This window comes from Triturus cristatus, chromosome 3_2 (genome assembly GCF_964204655.1).
Source record: "Triturus cristatus chromosome 3_2, aTriCri1.1, whole genome shotgun sequence".
NCBI classification, from domain to species: Eukaryota; Metazoa; Chordata; class Amphibia; order Caudata; family Salamandridae; genus Triturus; species Triturus cristatus.
In genome coordinates, this window is record NC_140584.1 from 464,284,710 (window position 1) to 464,305,668 (window position 20,959).

Consider the following 20,959-nt stretch of genomic DNA (forward strand, 5'->3'; position numbering starts at 1 on the left):
AAATAAGAGCCAGGTTGGATGCAGGAGGAGTAGTGTGGCAGGCGGCTCCTGAGGACAGAGGTGGAGTGGCCGCTATGAGCGGTGCATGGAGACTCATGACAGGTGAGGTTACCAGGCCATTACATTGAGAGGCCTAGACATAGTTGAGTGGATGTGGGGAAAGGTGAGAGGTTCTCCTCTCTCCCCTGTGGCACTATGTCAACCAGCAGACAAGTGTGTTCCCTATTGCCCTCCTTCTAAACACATAAAGAAACTGCAAACAAGTCAGGAGGACATCCAGCCATCTTTATGCCACAGAGGAAATGAGCAGGATTCAAGAGAAGAAATGAGCATCAGTTTGGGGGCCTTCATCGAGGGGGAATGCCCTGAGGCACCTAGGACTAGACTACAGCTGCTGGACCAGACCAGCTTATGCTTGGCCCTAATGAAAGTAGCAAGATGGGCCCACATTGTGCCAAGTGCTCCTGAGAACATGCAAAAAGTATATCCAGCAGCTGTATCTCAACTAAAAGATGAGAGCAGATGTCAGGCCTGTAGGTGCCGCCCCACACACATTTAAGTCTCCTGTAGTGAAAGCCACTGCATTGTATTATGGTGAGTTCTGGAATTGATGCAAAAACAATAACTAATTGAAGACAGTGATCACACCAGGTGTCATATCTGGAAGTTTGGGGTCAATTATGATTTCCCAAAATAGACAAATAAGTGTCCCTGTCAGAAAGCCCCATCTGCATCCGGGAAAAGAAACGGGACTGCTAACAGGTCCAAGTTAGAAGGGAAAGTGAGAACTCAGAAGTAGTGAAAAATAAGAAGAGCAAATGTCACAAGAGCAAAAACTTAAGACCATACTCACAATTGGCAGGGGACAGGACTTGAGGAAGCAGATACACCACAGGGCAAATGGTAAAAGGACTGTTGTTTTATAGCAACCAGGAAGCATAAACAAGATGGTGACAAGGAAGGGCAAAAGGGATGCAAATGTCAGGAACATGATGACCAGGTTGGCCATAACGAAAACCAACACTGCTCCCAAAAAAAGTCTCTGCCTCTCCACCGGAGCAAGATGTGCCCTGCACAAATCACAGAGGATGCAGAACATATGACAAAACCCTTCCTGAAATCTTTTTATTTGGCACTCAGAGAAGATCTTCAGGAGATTCAATAGAACCTCACAAAGTAACTCAGAAGAGTCAAGCAGGACCTCACAGACATAGGCATCAGGGCTTTACAGACAATGGAGCAGTGGGAGAGGAAGGTGTCAAAATGCTACAGCAAAAAATAATTCAAACAAATGGATATCCAGGCTCACACTGAGAATTTCAAAAATGATCAAGGAGTCCCAAATAAATCGAAGGGCCCAAACATTCAAAACTACATGCAGAAGCTCTTTGGTTATATCCTTGATACTGAGGATGATAAGGAGATCGACAGAGTTCATAGAATAGGACATGCCTTGGTGCCCAGAGCCAGGGGATCAGACCTATTAGCATGCATTCATCACTTCCAGCAAGAGAGAAGGGACCCATTGAATTTTAAGGACATAAACTTTCTCTCTTCCAAGACCTCTCAATGATCAGATTACAAAGGCACAAAAAATGTAAACCTATGTAGGATTTTCATAATATGCAGACTGTCAAATATGCCTGTGGCACATCTTTTGCACAATTTTTAATTGCCAAGACCATCTATACCAACTACACTCCCTCTCAGAGGCATATAAAAACTATCATCTCAGAGGATAATTCCTTGCGGCAAGCTACGTCGGTAGTACTAAAACTGGTGGAGAGTGTATCACTCATGAAAAAGCTTGAAACCTGACCACTCAGCAATGGCTCAATAGTAAAAAGCAATCCTGGACAGCTTGCAGAGCCAGGATAGCATATCAGGCGGGTGATAGGGAGACCATGAGCGGGACCTCAGATGTTGGATTAATATTGCCCTCCCCGTTTCTTAAAGAGACAACATTGCCTACTGGAATTTGCTGTCAGTGGGTGATAATGGAATTCAAATTCACTATGGTTTGAATTTTGATTTTATGTTCAAGATATTCAGTTTGAACTGCACATTGGGGTGAGGGCAATATATGCGTAGGAATGCATAGCTACCCTGGAAAATGGAGGGAAACAGGGACACGCAGATGCGCTCACATTGAAAGCAGCTTCCGTGGCATAAAAAGCGTCCAAACGGAAAAGAAAGTTTATATTACACGGTGTAGTTCACAGTAGTTAGCCTCAATATTAGGGGGTAAATAACCCAATGAAATGCCTAGTGGTATATAGAAAACCTGGGTTTTAGATTTTTGGTGGTGAAGACCCTTCTCAAGTAACAACTACATTCACTGTAAGGGCAAACCACAAAAGTCACCAAATTAACCTCTGCTTAACCCTCTGTTAGCTTGCCTCAAAAGCAGTCAGGCTTTACTTAGAGGCACTGTGTTAAGTATTTATAAAGCACACAAACAGAAATGCAGGTGAAAATACAACACAAGAAAAAACAATTTAGAAAAATAGAGAAAATATTAATAAATGATTTGACGGCAAAATAAATTACATCCAATTAGTAGAACCAGAGATGTGAATTTTTAAAGTTTTAAGTGAAAGATAGTGCGTAATATATGGTTGAATGGTACCATGGCAAAGTCAAAAGTGAAGGCCAACTGCGATGGAGTGTGGTTCGGATACACAAGGTAGATTGGACTGGTCTCAACTTACCTTCAGACTTAAGAAAAAATTTCAAAGAAAAATTCCTGAGAAGGTAAAGTTCAATGCGGCATGGAAGCCGGCAGTGTCTGAGGAAGAGGCATCGTCAGTAGTTAGCCCTGGAGGAAGTCGCATTAAAGAATTCTACATTTGGACTTTGTCACTTTTTTGGAAGCCAAAAACCGCCAGTGGTACAGTGGTGTAGGCTGTAGCTGATGAGGGCTCCATAAGGCTTGATACCCCTTCCAAGAGGAGCAGCTAAACAGGATTTGCTGCAGCAGAGAAGAATGTGGTGGGAACTACTGCGAAGTCAGGACTACCAGAAATGCACATTGGGCTTATCAGCGACCAGTTATGTCCCAGTCTCCTGTTGGTTCTCAGGCCACTTTTTGGTCATAGGTTTCAGGTTTTGGCTGTTTGGAGACCATTAGCACCACTTCCAAGGGTCCAAGACTGGTTTGGCACCACTTGGAGGGAAGGGATCACTTCAGGCAGGGTCCAGGTGCAGGGTTCAAGGTTGTTGAAGCTTGTTGTGTCTTTGTAGCTCAGAACAGGAGGGCAGCCAACTAGCCCTTGAAGTCACTCCGGTAGACCTGGGTTCAAGCAGCAAGGCAGGATTCAAGCAGCATGGCAATCCTCTGGAGCAGCAGGTCGGCCCACTAAGGTGCAAAGCAGGTCTCAAGCAGCAGGGCCATCTTCTGGAATCCAAGGCCGTCCTTCTGAGTGTCCTCTGAAGATCCAAGAGTAATCTGAAGAGTTAGTCTGTGGGTCTAATTTTTATACATGGTGCCAGCCTTTGAAGTGGGAGAAACTTCTAGGCTACCCCTCCATCTAATTCTGGCAATTTCCACACTTCCCCGGTCCAGGCTTAAAATGATCTAGGGTGACAATAGTCTGGTTTTAATTTCCTTTGTAAGTGTGCTGGAGGCAGCCCTATGAAATGTTAGTAGGGTAGTGTTAGACCTGTCAGCCCTTTGGGTGGTCCCTCCTCATCATTATTTATTTTGTCCCACTTTTGCCTCAAACCCTGTTTGAATTTTTCCTTTTTGGGAACCACCAGACTTTTTCGTGTTGCTACAGATTCAGGGAACCATTTTAGCTACCCCTGAAACTTCTGTCTGAGGGCCTGAAGCACAAAATGGTGGCCACCTGTGACATCACCAGCATCCACTGGAACCTACCAGCACCTTCCAGAACATTCCAGGAGATTCCAGAACTCTGTGACAGTTGGAGACCGTTTAGAATGTTGGGAGGATAAGAGAGGCAGTTGGCAGTTGGAGCTGGCAGTTGGCACCTGACTGGTGAAGAGAGAGGAGCACAACAGTGAAGGAGGAAGGAGTGAAGCAGCAGGGGTGGAAACTTGTGCCTGGAGTGGGGTCCATAAACCCACCCTTGATACTTGTCCCTACTGATGGATCCCAGCCTATAGCCCTGTGTGGGAAGAAGCCAGAAAAACTCATCCTAAGGACCTGGACAGCAGGAACAGGCCTTAGAAGCAGAAAGCAGCAAGATCCTGACCTGGAAACTGGTTTCCCTGGAGTCCGGCGTCGAGTAGCCTAAGACCTGGAGCCCGAGGTGGAGAAGCGGCGCTGACTGAAGAAGCAGACGTCGTACCCGGAGCCGCCTGAGGTCGTGAGAGGGCGCCGACGGAGGTCGTGAGGAATACCAAAGGTCGAGGAGGAAGTTAACCGAGGTCGAGTGAGCGGCGTCATCGGAGGAGTGAAGTCCGCCCTCCGGAGTCGTCGGAGACCGAGGTGAAGTGAACCGGAGGTCGGGAGTGAGGATCGCACTCCAGAGTCGCCCGGAGCCTGTGAGGAGGAGCACCGGAGGTCGGGGGTGAGGATCGCACCCCGGAGTCGCCGGAAGTCGACATCGAGGCCAGGCCGGCCGACGTCATCGGAGCCGAGAGCGCCATCGGACCGGAGCCGCCCGAAGTCGACATCGTGAAGAGACTGCCCGACGCCGTCGAATCGGAGGTCGAGATCGAACCGAGGCCACCGACATCGGACCGGAACCGCCTACCGGCGTCGTCAAAGAACTGACATTGTGCCGAGGCCGCCGAGACCGAACCGGAACCGCCTCACGGCGTCGACACGACTCCAGCGGCGTCGGAACATCAGAAAAAGGGCAGTAAGTGGAGTAGAGGGCGCCTAAGGCCCTGTGGAGACCTGAGAGACTGCTCTAAGGGGCTAGGGAGGTGCTGAAACCAACCTGACTGTGCAAGGGGTGAACTGGGACTAACCTAGAGAGGTTGTGTGGAGAGAGAAAGCCAGGGCACTGGTATTCCCCCCTTTGATCTACCTCAGTTTAGGCCTCAGCCTTGTCCCAGCCAGGGAGTAGCCCCCCTCAAGCCTTCCACAACCCTACAAGCTGTGCCTGGGCCATATCAGCCCTTAAGAATTGAAGTGTCATCTGATTACATGAGTGTTGCTGTATACTTTTAATTATTTATTGGGGGTACTGTATTTATTGAATTTTTACCTATTTATTGCTGCACTATATTTATAGGTCCACAGGACTTGATGGTGTACAATATTTATTGGTACAGTATTTATTGCCTCAAAGTATTTAATTGTCTGTATATATTGCACTTGTATTTATGCCCTGTTATTTATGATCACCCCTATTTATTTCATCAAACAGCCAGTATTTATTTGACCTGCACTATTTAAATTTGTATATTGTGATTGTCTTATTTATTTTTCCAATCAGCAACTAAGAGAAAAAGGATAAAGAAGAATATTTTCATAATTTTTACGGTGTAGAGTCGTTTTTGGAACGGATGCACGCATGGTTATTGTATGGGTATATTGTATGCTTAGCACTGTGCCTGTTTCCTGACCACTCGAGCCAAGCTACCACAGTGTGTTCGGGGAGTCCACCACCACCCTGCGGAGTGGGAGTGGGCTGTTTCCAACATAAATTGGTGTTCAGTGGTGGGATAGAGCTGTGCCTACATATACTCAACAATAACTGTGGGTAGTCCATAGGCCTACACCGGGAGTTTTCTCACAGCGGCCTTCCAAATTGTGGGTTTTTGTTTTTTCCAAATTTACTCTGGTGGTGGGAGGAGGTATTACTAAAGGTACCCCCCTGCATTGTTACTGCACAAAACCTGACCTCTAACCTGAGTGGGCAAGATGGAGTTTGTACTGGAAGATTTAGAAACGTACACTGTGGCCCAACTCAGGGAGTTTTGCCAGCGGGAGGGGGTGTACTGTCCCCCAGGAGCAAAGAAGGGTGCACTCCAAACCAGCTTAAGGGCTTGGGGGGAGGCACGCCGAGAAAGCAAGGCTGAGGAGGAAGACAGGGATGGAGAGCCTAACCCCGAGGGGGCTGAGATGTACCAACCTGAGGTGGGGAACCTGTCAGCAGGGCCCAGGACACTTTCTAGGAAGGGCAGCACTGTCTCTAGTGGGGGCTTATCCAGCGTGGAGTTAGCAGATCGGAGAGAGAAAAGACAGCTCACATGGGATTTAGCAAAGCTGGAGAAGGAGAAGGAGGAACAGAGGTTGGCTCATGAGACGGAGAAAGAGAGGATGGCTCATGAGATAAGACTGAAAGAGATAGAGCTTCAGATCCTAAGAATTGGAGCACCAACTGTTCCTAATGGTGGCAGCCAAATCCAAGAGTCCACCAGGGAACCCAAACCTTACCTGCCAAAGGACATAGTAGCTAGCTATGGGGCGGGTGACGACATCGCCAAGTGGCTAGCAGCCTATGAGGTCTCGTTGAGGGCCCATGGGGTTCCAGTGAAGTACTGGGGAGGGGGATTGTATAAGTACATGCCTCCAGCTGGTAGGGATGCTTTATTGGCCCTCGAAGAGGATGAGCAGACCCACTACCCCACCATGAAACTGGCGCTCATCAGAAAGTTTGGACTAACACCTGAAAAGTACAGACAGAAGTTCAGGGGTAGTCACAAGCTGGGCACACAGAATTGGGTGGACTTCCTGGACTATGCAAAGAAGGCACTAGAAGGTTGGATTCAGGGCAGTGAAGTAAGGAACTACGAGGAGCTGTTTGACCTAGTACTGAAGGAACACCTACTCGAGAAATGTTTCCCTGAACTGCGGCAACACCTGGTGGATAGCAAGCTGACCAGCCCCCGGAAGCTTGCTGAGGAGGCGGACATTTGGGCTAGTACCCGGGTGTCCACAAGGGGGACTGGAGGGGATACTCAAAAGGCCGGACAGGGCGCCCCCCAGAAGAAAGAAGGAGGGGAAAAGAAAAAGGAGTTCTCCAAAGGCCCCCAAAATAACTTCCAAGGGAAGGGAACAGGATTCACCTCTAAGGCTAACCCACCCAGAAACCCTAATCCTGGCCAGAGTCAGCAGCCAAGGGTTGTCCATTGCTATGAGTGCGGTGGCGTTGGACACTATAAAGGAGATCCGAAGTGTCAGAAACGATCACCCCCTCCCACTGGAGGAAAGCCCCCCGGAGTAGCTAGTGTAGTGCTCGGGGAGGAGATGCCCTTAACTAAGGGAAGGGAGTGGGCGGGTGTCACTTTAGTGTCCCTGGGAGAACGGGAGATGGTTCCTAAGATCCAGGTGCCCGCAAATACCGCAAAGTATGGGCAGTGGATCACCATCAACGGCCAAAGAGGGGAGGCTCTGAGAGACACAGGAGCCAGTATGACTATGGTGCGTAGCCAACTGGTGTCTCCAGAGCAGGTAATTCCCGATGTACTCCACCCAGCCGCGATGGCTGACGGCAGAACAGGTCACTATCCAGTGGCCGAGGTTCCCTTTGAATGGGGGGGGGTTGCAGGTTCACTTCGAGTTGCCGTAAGCCCTGCCGTGCCAGTCGATTGTCTGCTGGGCAATGACATGGAGCACAACGCTTGGAAGGAGGTGGAATACCGGACTCACACCGAGATGCTGGGTACACCTGACTGGGCCTGTGTTAGCACAAGGTCCGAGACTACCCGAAGAGGGAGCTCATTCCGGCTGGAGCCTGGAACAAAGGCCCAGCCAGCTGCCAGTCAAGGGAAGAACCGAGGACAGGAGGAGCCTGCCTCGGCGTCTCCACCCCGTAGGACGGATAGGCCACCGGAGGTGGTGGACCAGTAGTCTGCGGAGGGGGACGTTACCAACCTGGAGGACCTACCCATCCCGGCCGAGTGGCACGTGGAGGGAGGCCCGTCCAGGGAGGAATTCTGCCAGGGCCAGAGGGAGTGCCCTACCCTTGAGGGGCTGAGGCGACAGGCCGAAGCCCAGGCAGCAGGGAACGTTGAAGGGAACTACAGTGTTTACTGGGAGGATGGCCTCCTCTACAGTGAACCCAAGGCACCCCTACATGGATCGTCACGAGCCTTGGTAGTTCCTCAACGTTATCGAGCCTTCCTTTTAGAGTTGGCTCACGAGATACCATTGGCAGGACACCTGGGGCAAGACAAGACCTTCGCCCGTCTTGTCCCACACTTTTATTGGCCTCAGATGAAAGTGTCGTCCGATACCTACTGCCGGACATGTGTGTCTTGCCAAGCCAGTGGGAAAACAGGGGTGAAGCTGAAAGCTCCCCTGGAACCACTCCCTGTCGTTAGCACCCCCTTTGAAAGGGTGGGCATCGACATTGTGGGTCCATTAGATCCACCAACTACAGCTGGTCACAGGTTTATCCTGGTTCTGGTGGATCATGCCACACGGTACCCAGAGGCAATACCTCTGAGGACCATAACAGCACCTGTTGTGGCTAGGGCCCTGATGGGAATCTTTACCCGAGTGGGTTTTCCCAAGGAAGTTGTGTCCGACAGGGGGACCAACTTCATGTCAGCATATATGCGGGCAATGTGGAAGGAGTGTGGAGTGACCTACCGGTTCACAACTCCTTACCACCCCCAGACCAATGGTCTAGTGGAAAGGTTTAACAAAACCTTAAAAGGCATGATCAGAAGTCTGCCTGAAAGCCTGCGGAGGAAATGGGACGTCCTCCTACCCTGTTTACTTTTTTCCTACAGGGAAGTGCCACAGAAGGGAGTGGGCTTCAGCCCCTTCGAGCTTCTGTATGGGCACCCTGTACGTGGACCTCTTAACCTGGTGAGAGACGGATGGGAAAGAACTCCCAGAAAGCTCCCCCAGGATGTGGTGAGCTACATGCTGGCCTTCCGGAGCCAAATGGCTAAGTTGTGGAAGCAAGCTTCTGACAACTTGGAAGCCAGCCAAGCAGTGATGAAGGTGTGGTATGACCACAACGCTCACCCGGTGGAGTTGGAGCCTGGCCAGAAGGTGTGGGTGATCGAACCAGGAGAGCTTAGTGCCCTCCAGGATCGCTGGTCAGGACCCTTTGAGGTGTTGGAGAAGAAGGGTAAGGCTACCTACTTGGTGGACCTGAAGACCCCTCGTCAGCCCCTGCGGGTGCTGCATGCCAACCGCCTCAAACCCCACCACGAGAGGCCCGAAGTCATCTTGATGATGGTGACTGACGGAGGAGAGGACGTGGAAAGCGAGCCTCTCCCTGATCTGTTTGCGTCTCAGGAAAAGGATGGGTCGGTGGAGGGAGTGATTCTCTCCCCATCTCTAACTCCTGAACAGCAGGAGGACTGTCGCCAGGTCCTGGGGCAGTACTCTTCGTTGTTCTCCCTTGTCCCGGGTAGGACTCACCTGTGCGTCCATGACGTGGACACAGGAGACAGCCCACCTGTGAAGTCCAAGATCTACCGGATGTCAGACAAGGTGAAGGCCAGCATTCATAGTGAAGTCACTAAGATGCTGGAGCTAGGAGTGATTGAACCTTCTAGCAGCCCCTGGTCCAGTCCGGTGGTGTTAGTACCGAAAGCTGCACCACCGGGTGCCCAACCAGAACTGAGGTTCTGTGTGGACTACCGGGGACTGAATTCAGTGACAAAAACTGATGCTCATCCGATCCCTAGGGCGGATGAATTGATTGACCGGCTGGGAGCTGCCCAATATCTAAGTACCTTTGACCTTACTTCGGGGTACTGGCAGATCTCTTTGACTGATGGAGCAAGGGAAAGGTCAGCCTTCTCCACGCCCAATGGCCACTACCAGTTCTGTGTGATGCCCTTTGGGCTCAAGAACGCACCTGCCACGTTTCAGCGCCTGGTAAACCAGATCCTCACCGGAATGGAGAGTTTCTCTGCTGCTTATCTGGATGACATAGCCGTCTTCAGTAACAGCTGGGAGGATCACTTGCGTCACCTGCAAGCTGTTCTCCAGGCCCTGAGACAAGCTGGATTGACGATCAAGGCCAGCAAGTGCCAGATCGGGCAGGGGTCGGTAGTGTACCTTGGACACTTGGTGGGTAGGGGAACGGTGCAACCCCTCCAGGCGAAGATCGAGGCCATCATGGCCTGGGAACCCCCCAAGACACAGACTGAGGTCCGAGCATTTTTGGGCCTCACGGGATATTACCGCCGCTTCGTGAAGGGGTACGGTACCATCGTAGCCCCCCTCACGGAGCTCACGTCCAAGAAACAACCTCGACGGGTAGTCTGGACGGAGGCTTGTCAGCAAGCCTTTGAGAGATTGAAGAAAGCCATGTGCGAGGCCCCGGTCTTAAGGGCCCCAGACTTTTCCAGGAAGTTCATTGTCCAGACAGATGCATCAGAACATGGCATTGGGGCAGTGTTATCGCAACTCAACGAAGAGGGCCTGGATCAACCCGTGGTCTTCCTATCCAGGAGACTACTTCCCAGGGAACAGAAGTGGAGTGCAATAGAGCGTGAAGCCTTTGCAGTGGTATGGGCTCTGAAGAAGTTGCGGCCATACCTGTTTGGCTCGCACTTCCTGGTTCAGACCGACCACAGACCCCTTCGCTGGCTGATGCAGATGAAGGGGGAGAATCCCAAGTTGTTGAGGTGGTCTATTTTCCTACAGGGGATGGACTTTCAGGTGGAACATCGGCCTGGAGTGGACCACGCCAATGCAGACGGTCTCTCAAGGTATTTCCGCCTTAGTGATGAGAACTCCCAAGGGGTTGGGTAGCTCTCCCCACTTTCAGCTGGGGGGGACGCGTGTTAGACCTGTCAGCCCTTTGGGTGGTCCCTCCTCATCATTATTTATTTTGTCCCACTTTTGCCTCAAACCCTGTTTGAATTTTTCCTTTTTGGGAACCACCAGACTTTTTCGTGTTGCTACAGATTCAGGGAACCATTTTAGCTACCCCTGAAACTTCTGTCTGAGGGCCTGAAGCACAAAATGGTGGCCACCTGTGACATCACCAGCATCCACTGGAACCTACCAGCACCTTCCAGAACATTCCAGGAGATTCCAGAACTCTGTGACAGTTGGAGACCGTTTAGAATGTTGGGAGGATAAGAGAGGCAGTTGGCAGTTGGAGCTGGCAGTTGGCACCTGACTGGTGAAGAGAGAGGAGCACAACAGTGAAGGAGGAAGGAGTGAAGCAGCAGGGGTGGAAACTTGTGCCTGGAGTGGGGTCCATAAACCCACCCTTGATACTTGTCCCTACTGATGGATCCCAGCCTATAGCCCTGTGTGGGAGGAAGCCAGAAAAACTCATCCTAAGGACCTGGACAGCAGGAACAGGCCTTAGAAGCAGAAAGCAGCAAGATCCTGACCTGGAAACTGGTTTCCCTGGAGTCCGGCGTCGAGTAGCCTAAGACCTGGAGCCCGAGGTGGAGAAGCGGCGCTGACTGAAGAAGCAGACGTCGTACCCGGAGCCGCCTGAGGTCGTGAGAGGGCGCCGACGGAGGTCGTGAGGAATACCAAAGGTCGAGGAGGAAGTTAACCGAGGTCGAGTGAGCGGCGTCATCGGAGGAGTGAAGTCCGCCCTCCGGAGTCGTCGGAGACCGAGGTGAAGTGAACCGGAGGTCGGGAGTGAGGATCGCACTCCAGAGTCGCCCGGAGCCTGTGAGGAGGAGCACCGGAGGTCGGGGGTGAGGATCGCACCCCGGAGTCGCCGGAAGTCGACATCGAGGCCAGGCCGGCCGACGTCATCGGAGCTGAGAGCGCCATCGGACCGGAGCCGCCCGAAGTCGACATCGTGAAGAGACTGCCCGACGCCGTCGAATCGGAGGTCGAGATCGAACCGAGGCCACCGACATCGGACCGGAACCGCCTACCGGCGTCGTCAAAGAACTGACATTGTGCCGAGGCCGCCGAGACCGAACCGGAACCGCCTCACGGCGTCGACACGACTCCAGCGGCGTCGGAACATCAGAAAAAGGGCAGTAAGTGGAGTAGAGGGCGCCTAAGGCCCTGTGGAGACCTGAGAGACTGCTCTAAGGGGCTAGGGAGGTGCTGAAACCAACCTGACTGTGCAAGGGGTGAACTGGGACTAACCTAGAGAGGTTGTGTGGAGAGAGAAAGCCAGGGCACTGGTATTCCCCCCTTTGATCTACCTCAGTTTAGGCCTCAGCCTTGTCCCAGCCAGGGAGTAGCCCCCCTCAAGCCTTCCACAACCCTACAAGCTGTGCCTGGGCCATATCAGCCCTTAAGAATTGAAGTGTCATCTGATTACATGAGTGTTGCTGTATACTTTTAATTATTTATTGGGGGTACTGTATTTATTGAATTTTTACCTATTTATTGCTGCACTATATTTATAGGTCCACAGGACTTGATGGTGTACAATATTTATTGGTACAGTATTTATTGCCTCAAAGTATTTAATTGTCTGTATATATTGCACTTGTATTTATGCCCTGTTATTTATGATCACCCCTATTTATTTCATCAAACAGCCAGTATTTATTTGACCTGCACTATTTAAATTTGTATATTGTGATTGTCTTATTTATTTTTCCAATCAGCAACTAAGAGAAAAAGGATAAAGAAGAATATTTTCATAATTTTTACGGTGTAGAGTCGTTTTTGGAACGGATGCACGCATGGTTATTGTATGGGTATATTGTATGCTTAGCACTGTGCCTGTTTCCTGACCACTCGAGCCAAGCTACCACAGTGTGTTCGGGGAGTCCACCACCACCCTGCGGAGTGGGAGTGGGCTGTTTCCAACAGGTAGGAAACATATCAGCTCCACCTATCCTTGCAGGATGGCCTACCCTGCCAGCACCTGGCCCCCTTTTATTTCACTGTCTGGGAGGAATACAGAAAAGTATTTACAACCTACCATGTTACAAACAACTACAAATGAAAAACGTTTCTGCACTACGTTATTTCATTAAAGTAACTTAGGCTGGATCATATTCCCAGCAGATGGGTTCTTTAACTTCTTTAACGTGAGGTCAGGGCACAGAAAGTAGGTAAAGGATATTATCCATTAGTTCATGTCATACACAAACTATGTATACATTGATTTCATTTAGCATGCCTGCAATCTTTTTATGAACTCAATGAACACATTGTTTTTTATAAACTCATGGAAAGAGAAGAACAGCTAATGACCACTCATCTGTTATCAATATTATGCTTTTTGAAAAGACCACACCTGATAAAGAGTGTTCCTGAATCTGGGAGGATAAAGATAATAAACTCAAATATTATTTGTGACCGATGACAAATATATTTTTCCCTTTAACACAGCTATTCAATTTCAATAAAATAAGGATCTTGAATTAGGAGCCTGATGTACAAGGGCCTTATGCAGTTGCAAACCCATGTGATTCACAAAATAACAGGGTTGTGACTGCAAAAGTGTATTTCTTTAATTGCAAAAGCTCTTTCATGTGTTATAAAAATCTTTGTGACTCAGTAGAATTTTTACATTCCTTTCAAAATTGCAAATAGCTGCAGCAATGACTGTGGTGCCTAATTCAAATTTCTGATTCAGAAAGGAATGTATCAACAATTTGTGATCACAATTATGGATGCCAACTTCTGAGTTAGGGTGGTAACTAACAAAGATGAAGGTGTTATGAATCATGTTTCTTTGCAAGAGGCACCTGTGCCTTTAACAGACACAGTCTGCTTTAAAAATATATGTCCAGTCATGGAAAGCTAATGCAGGGAGAGAGATCTGTTATACCCTATAGCCTGATTCCCTGCATTAATAGCCAATCACTGGAAGTGCAACTCATGACCTGCGTAATAATAGTTAGACAAGTCATTTTATGACCTCCTGTGAATAGACAATTTTCAGTGCATCTTATTAGTACAAACTGCATTTCAATTCGTAAATGAGTGCGCGTGCAAATTGCGCATCCCTGGTTTGCGAATGGGAATTATACCTCTGGCCTTTAATAAGAATACATCAGTTACATTTGAAATGTTCACAGTTCTAACAACACTATATGCCCCTTGTGCAAACTGCTTTTTTCAGCCACAAGTTTAAAAAACATACAGGCCTTGGGATTGCAAAAGCACAAGTAGCAATGTACTGAAGGCAGTATGTGATCTCGAAAAGTTGTTTACTCTTGCAAAGAGCCTCTTGGAACACTTTCTGACATTCAAATACCAGGGGGTGTGAAATGAGTGTTGCACCTCTTCATTACAAGTTGCAATACAGTATAGTAATGCTTTCAACTTGCAATTGTTGTTGTAAATCTTTGAAAAAACTCTAAGACCCAACATGTTACAGTGACTCTTGCCAAGTGAAACCTGTCCCATTGGCCAAATGGGATGGCTTAGGCTGTGGCAATGGTGGCTACTTGCATTGGGCTAAAGTGGGCCAAACAGTAGTCCAGGACCACTAGGCACTATCCTTAATGTATTCTCAGAATGCTTCAAAAAACAAAAAAAAACAATCCTTGTCCCTATGTCGAGTAGAGAATGATTTTGAACAAATATTTAGGGAATGCAAATGCAGTGATGGAGGGCTGTAGTCCCTTGGAGTTCTCAATAAATGCTCAGACATTTGCTGGCGCCTTAAAACTGATCTTTCCTCATGCATTTTAATGAGACAGAGTTTTTTCAAATGTATTTTCAGTTATTTGATTCAGGAAACATGTAAAACACAAATTTAGGTCGAGCAGGATAAAATTCCACATAACAAGGTCATACCAGGCTAAATAACATGGAACGGGACATAGAGCAATGCATTGCATCGCAAGCTCTTCTGATCATGTCCATTTGATGGTGTTGTTTTCAAACCTTCAAACATCCAGAGTCCCCTCAACATTGTCATCTCACACCAACTATCAATTTGTATATGATACCTTTAAGAAGTGTGAGTTACCTGCAAAAGAGAACTTCTTAATGGAGTCCAGATGTCCTTAGGCCTAGAAGTGGGAGGCATGCTAGAGGAGTAGACATCGACAGTCTCATTGGTATAAGATTAGTCAGACACCCAATCTAGCACTTTGGATATAGGGTCTCTGCCCCATTATATAGCCGCACGTTTTTTGAACAAGATGCAGGCCATTGGGATTTCCTTGACAGATTCCAACAGGGAAAGGAGCTGTGATGGCGTCAACTGCTAAAGCATCATCTTGTAGAGTACACTGAAGTCCCGACCACAATAATCTAGAATCTAGCGCCAGGCACACCTCAAGTGGAAATAGTCTGCCTTGGAATAAAGACATCTACGGAAGGTTGGATCCATCTTTAGCCCAATCATATTAAGGCCTGCCGGTGTGAAATACATTCTCTGCAGAAATTTGAATACAACAAACTATGTTGACCATTAAGCAAGATTGCCCCAGTTTTAGTACACCAATAGTGCCATATTGAGTTCATGATTTCCACTACAATTTCCCTTCCCCGTTGCCTGCTAACACCAGACTCTGTCATTTTTCTAGTCTTGGCAGTCATGCTGTAAAATGCGGTTATTAATCCTTGGGGACTGGCAGTTGCCACAATCTGAGTGAGGGCTACAATAATGTGGGGTTCAGCCTGAAACCCAGGAAAGAACTTTCTCAATGTATGTCTAAGTCTGAAGTTTAAAACATATATCTAATGGAGAAGTCACCTCCTTTCAGTTAAAAGTGATCCAAGAACATAAATGTACTCTCCAGATACAGATTACCCATTGCCAAAATGCCTGGGCTGGTTAACTCTTGCCAGGAATTTGGTTAAAATGCAGCCCGCGATGGTGGGTTATTAAGAACAGGTAATACAGGGGAGTACAGTCTCCACAATCCTGAAATATAAACCAATTTATGCCTGGCATGCACTGGACAGGCTACAGTACTTAAGTGTAAGAGAGTCACCACCATAGGCAGTCTAAACAGCATATCACGCTCAATAGCAAAGTTTGTAAGTTGGTATTCTGGGTAATACCAGTTAAATACATTCTGTGCCTGCGCAACCCAGCAGTAATTTTCCAGATGAGAAAGAGTTGATCCCACCCAAACCCCGGAATATGGAAACATCAGAGTACATGAATTCACCCTTGATTGTTTATCCACCCATATAAAACCCAAGGTAGAGACAGCAATCAGACAAAGAAAGCTTTTGGAAGGGGTAACTGTATATTGATAGATAGGTCAAATAGACGGGGTAGGAAAATAAGAGATAAGCATTTATGGAGATTTCTGCTAATGGGCATTTTGCAATGTGATTGAGTAGTGCATCAGCTGCATTGAAATGTGAACTTGGGTTCATAAAGCAGTCGTGAAAAAACACAGACTGGTTTACAAACTTAACTTCGGATATCAGGCTTACATCTTCAATAATTCATAGAACCTGTTCCCAAACTAGCAATATAGACATCTTTTACATATACATATCTTTGGCAAGTAAAATTGCAGGAATTTAGTGGTGCTGATTTACCATAGCGAATCCTTGACCTGCCACACACACTTCAAAAGCAGATGTGTGTGCTTGAAAAGATGTATATAGAAACAAACAGGAAAACCATTCCAATTTAAGAACAAAGGGGCATATTATCAAGAAACGGTGTTACAATTATCGCCGCTTTAGCATCAGAAAACTGCCGCTAAAGCGGTGATAATGGGCTTGATATTATGCCCTGGAGAATTCCAATAGAAGCCCATGTTCTGGTGTCAACATGGAGTTCTATTGGAATTCTCAAGGGCATATCAAGCCCATTATCGCCGCTTTAAAGCTGCGATAATTGTAACGCTGTTTCTTGATAATATGCCCTTAAGACAGATGCAAAGCTTTTCACACACTCTTTGTAGCAAGGACCTCATGGACGAAATATTTAAGCAATCACAAACTCTCTGATTTGGTAAATCATAGGGTTTGTGAATGCTGAAACCCTCGTTCAAATGGTTTTCAGAATCGTTAAACGGATATAGAAACCACACCAAACCGGTATTTGGAAGTGGAGTATATAAAGCATTCCCGCTGATCCAGACTTCTTAAAACATCACCATTCATACTTTACCAACTACACAAAGATATTGGTAACCAGTCGCAAATGAGTAGGGGTTCCCAAGGAAGCCCCTTCCCCTTAGTGAATGTTGACAAAAACACTTTTTAAGAGTAAGCGGTGGTTTCATGGTCCACTGTCTAGTGTTAAAGAAAACACTTTCAAAACTTTTTTTTTAAATACATCCTGTTTTCCTTTAAAGAAAATGGGTTGCATAATAAAAAACAGTTTACTTTATCTAAAAGCAATGAAAGACATGATGGTTTGCTGACTCCAAAAGGCCAAATTCCTATGATTGCAGGGAATAATAGCGGTACACAATTTGTGTGGTACCTCAATAATATTTATGAGGTAGGTCGAATTGCAACCCATTAGGATTCAGTATTTTGTGAACCAAACTATTTGCACATTTGTTAAATTGCAAAATACCAATTCATAAGGTAAATGTTAGTGTGCAAATTGTGACCACTTATACCAAATACATTTTTAGTACATGAGGCCCCACGCTCCATATTTTATGGCAGATGCAGAAGACATGCAGTTCTTATTTCCCTTAAATATCAGTTTGCTATGCTAGAGTGAACACACTCCATTTCATCTAAGGTAATGGAGTGAGATTATCCAGAATTATTTCCAGTGGGTTGAACTTGTGCATGCCTTCTGTTATGAGCATATAAGTAAACAACTGACACCTTTATTAAAAGGCGAGGATCTCAATACCAGTCCCTTTTCATATGCTTTTCATGAGCGGAGAGCATTTTGTTGTTAGCAATGCTCAATTAACTCATCAAATAATCAGTCCAGTCAGAAATGATGATGTCAGTGGGATGAACCGGACACCTGTTTTTAAAAAGATTCACCTCAAAGCCTTTTCTTGGGGGGAAAAGAACCATGCTGGCCATGAAAGAAACATTCTCTGTGCATCTAAATAGCATCCTTTTTTCAAAAGCGTCGACAACAGTGGAGCAAATCATCAAACATTTAGAGTATACTGCCAGCTGCACACATTTTATGACTGATTGTCATTGATATGAACATTACTTTGAACCAGATACTTCCTAGATTTTTGCATGGCATTATCATAAATTAAATTAGTAAACATCTGTAGCTGTAAATTACCTGAACTGTGCATCACTACAAATTCGTTCTCAAGTGAACTTACTTCCAAGAGGGCCCACGAGTGTTTCCATGATCATACAATGTGCATCATTCTAGAAGCCAGGGGCTGGTACAATGGACTAAACCCCACGGAGGTCAAGGTATTTCAGAAGGCAATACGGTAAACACAGTTTCCAAACCATTTCGTGCAATATATGCAAAGTTGACCTGTTTCATGCAATATAAAACAATGCCCACGTTTAACCCCGCCGAATGTCGACACTTTGCAGAAAGCTTACATTGAAGTTACACAGCAAAGCCAGTCTCACAGACATATTTCACAAACCAATAGCCCTACAAAAAGTAGAATCACAAGGGGGCATTAGTTCTAGGTAGAAACCTGGAATATTCATGGTGGTTTGAGATTCAGGGGTTTGAACACATCTTGCAGGTTGTAGAAAGACACTGGCGGTTTGAAAATTTGCTCACCTCTTACAGACCCCTAGCACTCACTTCAGACCACCTTTTGAGCCTAAGTCGGCTCAAGCACTTCGCACACATTAAACTACTGACCGCCTTGTAAAAGTATGTACAGCGTGACTTTGCCATCTGATACTTTGCCTGACACATACGGATGCCCATCTAATCAGAGGAAGAGAGAAGCCACCACATGGGACAAGTTATGAGGAGACCCACAGAAGTGGGAAAGGTGTGACCCGCATTAAGGTTGGGTAATCTAAGTCTTATACTGTCATGAGATTGTGGATCCAGAGAGTGCTTAGCAAGCACCAGGAACATCATATAGAGGTACTTGGGGGGGGGGGGGGAGAGGGTGCGAAAGGTACATGTCTGTGATTGCATTTAGATAAAGCAAACCTTTTTTTAAAATGCAATCCATTTTACTTAAAGGAAAACAGGACGTCTTATTTAAGACTAGACAGTGGACCATGAGAGACCACTGCCTACTCTTAAAAAATGTTTTTGTCAACATTCACAAAGGTTCATGCTGCAACTTTCGCTGAAGTTAAGACATCAGTGGCAGCTTCCACAGATTTACGGTAGATTTACTGATCTTAGAGTGGACACACACTCATGCAGCACAGGGCAATTTGTGGTTTACTCGGGGGCCTTTATATAATGTACAGTAAACAACACTACATTTTGTGTTGCATTGTGCTACGCGAGCAACGCACAAAATATTAGTAAATTGTCTCACATTTTTATCTAAAAGATACGTCTGTAAACATTTGTTTATATCAGTCTATTGGAAGGGAATCTTCTGTGAAACAATTAAACACAGGACAAAAAAATGTTTGTGAGACTAAAACACAGACAGCCAGACAACTGTTGACATAGCCAATGGTGGAGTTTTAATTAATGAGCTATTTTCGAGAAAAGCTTGGAGATTAAACATAGATTAGTGGGACTGATAATCAATAAAACATAACACCACTGAGAGGAATCTCCCTCTGCCCAGCTTCTGAAGTGTAGAATAGCATACTACATGTGAGCATCGAATGTTTGAGCCTGCGTTTTTAATGTATGGCTTAATCTTGAATCATTTTTTTCTATTAGATGCAAGTGTGTTTTGAAATGCTTTTTTATTCAAAATGCTCAAATATTTTGGTAATTGGTTATTGAATGTATAGTACTGATGATTTGTTGAAGAAATATGTGATAAAAGTTGCAATGGACGATAGTAAACCTGATTAATTGAGTGGCCTGAATAAGATATAAAAAGGATGGTAGCACTGTTTAAAAAAATTGTCATACTTAATGACTATCGGCCCCATTTTCAAATGTGAGCTTAGACGTTTGGTCACAACTTTAGACCAAACCTCCACGTTTACGACCTTGGAAATTCACAGGATGGAAGTTCCCTGCTTTTACATTCGTATGGGTTGTTTAGATGGGCCTTGCTGGTTGATGACTAATGCCTTTCACTAGTGCATGAGAAAGTGCTACTACAGGGGTGCCAAGCTAGTGCTCTGCTTAAAGGACGAATTTTAAAGTGCTTCTAAAGTGAAGGGCATACTGGCCGTATGAAGTGATCAGATAAACCACGCCTATCTCCTTTAAGCGGAAGATAGCTTTACTAACTGCAACCAATACTGTTACTCAAGAGTTGACATAGAACACCGGGATTACTTTATGTCTCTCTTCTGGTCAAATTATCTCTGCTCTTCTAGGTCATAATTTATCACCAATAAAGGATCTTCTGAAACTGCCAAAGTCCATCTGCAAAAGCGTCATCAGGGAAAGACTACAGGAGTCCTTTCCTATACATACAGGGCTCCTGATATAATTTTACTTTTAGCCCAACCAGTGGTACATCCATTCTAACCTAGAGGCATTAACAAAACATCTTTAAGTTGTCGTTTATTATAAATTCCTCTGAAAGAGTTTGAGGGTTCTTGGAATTCTACATCTAGTACACCTAATTGCAGACTTTGTAACTATCCAAATGAAACTTTGGAAGCCATTTTCTGTCTTTATCCTGGGCTGAACATTATTTGCAGTAAATATTTACTTCCCTCCTTCAGGAAATTATCACTGCACACTTTAAAGGAGACTACTGTAGCGTGTTTTCTAATACAATCAAATTTCTTTAGCAGAAAAAAAGATAAGATTCATAGATATAACCGATGACAGACTCAAATCAAAAAACATTGTAACTAACAAGCATGTAAAGAAAATTGAATACATTTTTTTTTATTTTTTTTATAGAAATCTAAAAGCGGATTACATTTACACATCTGATACATGAAAGACAATAAAATATATCAACCCGAAATTCAAAACACATTGCATATACAAGAAGTAAAATACATCCAGATTTTGAAAAGGATTGCTAAAACCAGGGCTCAACTGCCGATAAAATCCCCTAAGGATATGTGTCCATGTACATAAAATTGAATAAATTATATGCATCTTTTATAAATGTATTTTAGTAGCTGAAGAGCAACAGGTTATCCATGTATAAATTAATTTAAAGGATTCCTTTG